Source organism: Cherax quadricarinatus, chromosome 23 (genome assembly GCF_038502225.1).
Source record: "Cherax quadricarinatus isolate ZL_2023a chromosome 23, ASM3850222v1, whole genome shotgun sequence".
In the NCBI taxonomy this organism is placed as follows: domain Eukaryota; kingdom Metazoa; phylum Arthropoda; class Malacostraca; order Decapoda; family Parastacidae; genus Cherax; species Cherax quadricarinatus.
In genome coordinates, this window is record NC_091314.1 from 2,170,251 (window position 1) to 2,176,824 (window position 6,574).

A 6,574-nucleotide genomic window follows, 5' to 3' on the forward strand; every position below is an offset into this window, starting at 1 on the left:
GGCAGGTCCTTCTCAAACCCAGCCGTTCTCACTAGTAGAGGTTGTCGAAGTGGTCTGTACCAAGATACCCTTGTGTTGCAGTGTCTGACAGAATGAACATTAAAATGGTATGAAATACCGACAGATTGTTAGGTAAGACACATATGCAACAGTTAGGTATCTTTATTTCGAAACGTTTCGCCTACACAGTAGGCTTCTTCAGTCGAGTACAGAAAGGTTGATAGAAGCAGAAGATACTTGAAGACGATGTAATCACTGCAACACAAGGGTATCTTGGTACAGACCACTTCGACAACCTCTACTAGTGAGAACGGCTGGGTTTGAGAAGGACCTGCCCTCCCAAAGCAACCTACGTCTCACCTCCTGGCACTATATAAAGGCCCCATTCTGTCACTTCAACTTCATATTGTTTCAGACAACGGAACAATGCTCTTCTCCAGACTGAGGGACTGACCACCTCAAAACTTTAAGGGTGATGGACTGATTACATCGTCTTCAAGTATCTTCTGCTTCTATCAACCTTTCTGTACTCGACTGAAGAAGCCTACTGTGTAGGCGAAACGTTTCGAAATAAAGATACCTAACTGTTGCATATGTGTCTTACCTAACAGCGCCTGGGGATGAATGTGGAAGGCATTCAGGCTTAATTTGGAGAACTGGAGCACAGATCCAATTCCCTAAATCAAGAGCCCCTCACCAACATCAAGGAACCTTCCTTGAGGGGTGTGGAGGTCATGTACAGCTGACCGTGCAGCAGAGTCCACCTACTCGTTGCCCCGAACATCCACATGACCAGGGACCCAGCAGAAAATGTTTTCAGTTTTTGCTAGAAATTCAACACAACTAAAGTTGTACACAAACAAGGGGGTAAGGCGAATTAAATTTTTTGATAGCCTGCAAAGAGCTACTATGAAGGATGAGGTAGACATGCAATACGTATAATTGTGACGAGAGTTACATACAGTTGGCTGTAAAAATGGTATCCGAGTTTAATAAATGACCTCACACAGCACTGTCCAGGAACACTGCTGCAAACCAAACACCCTCAGAGGATTTAGATGGAAAAGGATCAACTTATTGCCCTGATCTCCCTATGAAGTCTGGCAAAATCTTCAGTAAATTAAATCATAACAATCAGATTTTAGAAAGAGTTTAGGAAGGTTTAAATAATAAGATATTACAAGGACCTTAATGGAAATCACTCGCTGACATTTTACACGTACTATACAATATATGATAATTTGTGCAACTATTTGTGTGTACCTGTACCTAAACTTCATTTCTTAAGGTACCATTTCTATAATAATCAAATTCTGGAAATTATAATTTTGCTCAAAGCACGCAATTTTTTACTTAGTGGTCACAGAAGATATCGTCAAACAATGCTGTTCGATGGTTTCACAAGTTTATTAATGATTTAATTTGTGACCTTGCAAAACAGAAAAATATAGCTAATATCTTTTAAAAGGCAATCATTACAATCACAAAATAGTCCTATGTACAGGCAGGTCTTGCCTATGCAGCAGGTTAGAGTCTGGGCTACTACTGTAAAGTGAAAGCCTTTTTTCACTTTCCAATGCATATATTAGCCTGATTAAAAAAAAAAAACTCCCATATTTTAAAGGTTGGCAAAAAAGGCATGGTAATTGCTATTCAAAATTTTAGTACTGTACATAATGTAAAAGAACATAAGAACGAAGGAACACTGCAGCAGGCCTACTAGCCCATGCGAGGCAGGTCCAAGTCTCCTACCGGCTTAAGCCAATGCACCCAACCCAGTCAGGTCAGGTCACATTGACTTAAGGGAGGAACACGGCAACCGACCTGGTAGCACAAGCTATCAGGTCCAACTCGCACCCACCCACATCCACTCATGTATTTATCCAACCTATTTTTAAAGCTACACAACGTTCTGGCCTCTATAATGGTACAGTGGACCCCCGCATAACGATGGCATCGCATAGCGATTTTTCCGCATAACGATTACTTTTATCGCAAAATTTTTGCCGCGCATACCGATTAAAAACCCGCATACCGATTTTCGTCCGAGACGCGTCCAATGTGCCCTCAGCCAGCCTCACATGTGCCGCTCCGTCCCATTGTTTACCAGCCAGCCTCCGCGGTAACATCCAAGCATACACTCGGAATATTTCGTATTATTACAGTATTTTCGGTGCTGTTTCTGGAAAATAAGTGACCATGGGCCCCAAGAAAGCTTCTAGTGCCAACCCTGTGGTAAAAAGGGTGAGAATTAGTATGGAAATTAAGAAAGATTTTGAAGGGTTTGGGGCTAACCCTGAGAAGCCTATGCCAGTTGTGGAATCCATTGTGCCTACTTCAAAGATTAAGGAAATGTGTGCAGAGTGGGTTGAACTGCAAACCTTTATAGATGAAAATCACCCTGACACAGCTGTTGCAAGCCGTGCTTGTGACTATTTCAATGACAATGTTATGGCCCATTTTAGGAAAGTCTTGAAGGAACGGGAGGTACAGAGCTCTATGGACAGATTTGTTGTGCGACAGAGGTCCAGTGACTCTCAAGCTGGTCCTAGTGGCATTAAAAGAAGAAGGGAAGTAACCCCAGAAAAGGACTTGCTACCTCAAGTCCTAATGGAAGGGGATTCCCCTTCTAAACAGTAAGAAGATAATGCTCTCCCCTCCTCCCATCCCATCAATCATCACCAGATCTTCAATAAAAGTAAGTGTCATGTAATTGTGCATGCCTTTTTCAGTTTGTGTGTATTAAAATTAACATTTCATGTGGTAAAAAAAATTTTTTTTCATACTTTTGGGCGTCTTGCACGGATTAATTTTATTTCCATTATTTCTTATGGGGAAAATTCATTCGCATAACGATTATTTCGCATAACGATGAGCCCTCTTGCACGGATTAAAATCGTTAACCGGGGGTCCACTGTACTTGGGAGTTTGTTCCACTCATCCACAACTCTATTACCAAACCAGTACTTTCCTATATCCTTCCTGAATCTGAATTTTTCCAACTTAAAACCTGAGGACCCCTATTATTTATGCTTCTTGATATGAAGCCAAGAATTCTGTTAGCTTTATTGCGAACACTTATGCACTGTTGTCTTGGTTTCAGATTACTGCTAACCAGAACTCCTAAATCTTTTTCGCAATCCGTAATATTAAGACCTACATTATTTAGTTTATATGTGACATGGTTATTGTCCTGTCCAACATTTAGAACTTTGCATTGCATGGAATTCAGTTTACCTTCAACTTAAGATCAGCATGTAAAATTCTCCTGACAGTTTGATCAGACAACCCTACAGCAGAAGCATGTTTACGGGCTGAACGTCTGGGAGACTGCATAAAGGATCGTCTCACATCACTGACATTTTCTGCCATCTGAATGCCTTGTGGTTTTCCAGGTGGTTTATGTTTTAATGTCGAACCTGTGGCCCTGAAATCTGCAACCCATAGCAATAAGGTTTTTCGGTCCAGAACAGCAGCATTTCGACCGAATGCGAAGTGGATTTGAAAAGTGTGGCAATCAGAGTCATCGTTTTGGATGAATGATTCAACAATAAACGCATTGTGCACACCCATTTAAGCCATGAGGGTAACTGAAAACAGTAAGGCATGTGCTATCGAAGACCCCACTACGACCTGATCTACTTCACTAGCTCCGAACCGATGACTCTGAAATTTGGGAGGTTTTAATGCTGTGGAGTGAGTTAAACAAGTTAAGAAAGCCTAGGGAACAAATGTATTTGTCAGTTAAAAACAGAGTAGGGGAGTTAGTAGATGGGGAGATGGAGGTATTGGGTAGATGGCGAGAATATTTTGAGGAAACTTTTAAATGTCGACGAAGTAAGGGAGGCGGTAATTTCATGCACTGGCCAGGGAGGTATACCATCTTTTAGGAGAGAAGAAGAGCAGGATGCGAGTGTGGGGGAGGTGCGTGAAGCATTACGTAGAATGAAAGGGGGTAAAGCAGCTGGAACTGATGGGATCATGACAGAAATGTTAAAAGCAGGGGGGGACAGTATTGGAGTGGTTGGTATTTTTGTTTAAGAAACGTATGAAAGAGGGGAAGGTACCTAGGGATTGGCGGAGAACGTATATAGTCCCTTTATATAAAGGGAAGGGGGACAAGAGAGATTGTAAAAATTATAGAGGAATAAGTTTACTGAGTATACCAGGAAAAGTGTACAGTAGAGTCATTATTGAAAGAATTAGAGGTAAGAGAATGTAGAATTGCGGATGAGCAAGGAGGTTTTAGAGTGGGTAGGGGATGTGTAGATCAAGTGTTTACATTGGAGCATATATGTAAACAGTATTTAGATAAAGGTAGGGAAGTTTTTATTGTATTGATGGATTTAGAAAAGGCATATGATAGAGTGGATAGAGGAGCAATGTGGCAGATGTTGCAAGTATATGGAACAGGTGGTAAGTTACTAAATGCTGTAAAGAGTTTTTATGAGGATAGTGAGGCTCAGGTTAGGGTGTGTAGAAGAGAGGGAGACTACTTCCTGGTAAAAGTAGGTCTTAGACAGGGATGTGTAATGTCGCCATGGTTGTTTAATACATTTATAGATGGGGTTGTAAATGAAGTAAATGCTAGGGTAGTTCAGGAGAGGGGTGGGGTTAAATTATGGGGAATTAAATACAAAATGGGAAGTGACACAGTTACTTTTTGCTGATGATACTGTGCTTATGGAAGATTATGGAAGAAAAACTGCAAAGGTTAGTGGACGATTTTGGGTGTGTCAAGGTAGAAAGTTGAAAGTGAACATAGAAAAGATTAAGGTGATGAGGGTATCAAATGATTTAGATAAAGAAAAATTGGATATCAAATTGGGGAGGAGGAGTATGGAAGAAGCGAATGTTTTCAGATATTTGGGAGTTGACATGTCAGCGGATGGATTTATGAAGGATGAGGTAAATCATAGAACTGATGAAGGAAAAAAGGCGAGTGGTGCATTGAGGTATATGTGGAGGCTAAAAATGTTATCTATGGAGGCAAAGAAGGGAATGTATGAAAGTATAGTAGTACCAACACTCTTATATGGGTGTGAAGCTTGGGTTGTAAATGCTGCAGCGAGGCAGCAGTTGGAGGCAGTGGACATGTCCTGTATTACAACCCAGGAGTCCCAAAGGCCTGTTATCCTGGGTGTAAAGGGAGCAAAATAAACAGCAGAAAAACTTTTGATGTGTATTATCCTTCACCAATTTGTAACAGAAGTATGTACACTATATACACTATGTACAACAATAGGTATTAGTACACTCCACAGTAAGCAAGGCAGAATAGAAGCCACTAGAGAGCAGATCGTGTTTCAACCAACTCTAGAATGGAAATGACAAGGGCAGACGTGAGAGGAACCCACATCACCCCAGCGATTGCCAAAACCATCTTCTCATTGGCTGGAACCTGGGTACTGATTGAACGACTGGGCCCCATCATCAACCCTTAATACCTGGTTTGCTGGTTGGGGGAGATAGCCTTTCAGTGAGGGTGTGTACATGCGCCGAATAAAGGTTACGTACTCTTTGCATGCCGCATCCTGTCTAAGGGCAATGTGTGGTGTAAATATTATGCAGAAAATTCGGAGTGTGGAAATTAGGAGAAGGTGTGGAGTTAATAAAAGTATTAGTCAGAGGGCTTTAGAGGGTTTGTTGAGGTGGTTTGGTCATTTAGAGAGAATGGATCAAAGTAGAATGACATGGAGAGCATATAAATCTGTAGGGGAAGGAAGGTGGGGTAGGGGCCGTCCTCGAAAAGGTTGGAGGGAGGGGTAAAGGTGTTGTGGGCAAGGGGTTTGGACTTCCAGCAAGCGTACGTGAGCTTGTTAGATAGGAGTGAATGGAGACGAATGGTATTTGGGACCTGACGAGCTGTTGGAGTGTGAGCAGGGTAATATTTAGTGAAGGGATTCAGGGAAACCAGTTATTTTATATAACCGGACTTGAGCCCTGGAAACGGGAAGTACAATGCCTGCACTCTAAAGGAGGGGTTTGGGATATTGGCAGTTTGGAGGGATGTATTGTGTATTTTTATACGTATATACTTCTAAGCTGTTGTATTCTGGGCACCTCTGCAAAAACAGTTATTATGTGCGAGTGAGGTGAGTGTTGAATGATGAAAGTATTTTCTTTTTGGGTCACCCTGCCTTGGTGGGAGAAGGCCGACTTGTTGAAAAAAAAAATAAAAAATTAAGTGAACAATAAGACTAGGTCTAAAAAATAATATAGTTCAGTACACACACATCACTTACCTTAAAATATTTTTGTCCTTGGCTTATAGCGAGTGAATATGTTTTTTGTAGGAAGTCTGAATAAATATAAATGAAGAATGGGCATAATTGAAAACTGCTGTATTAGCGAAACGCCGCAAAATGAAGCCCTTCTGTATTATTAATAATTCATTGAGAGATTGTTTCTAATCTATTATTCATGGGGAAAGTGCTAGACTCATAGGGGTCATTACATGCATGGTGGAGTGCTAAACCCCATAGGGTTCATGCAACACATAGGGGAAATGGAAGGTATTCAGGCTCAATTCAAGGAACTGGAGCACAGATCCAATTCTTTAAATCAAGGGTGC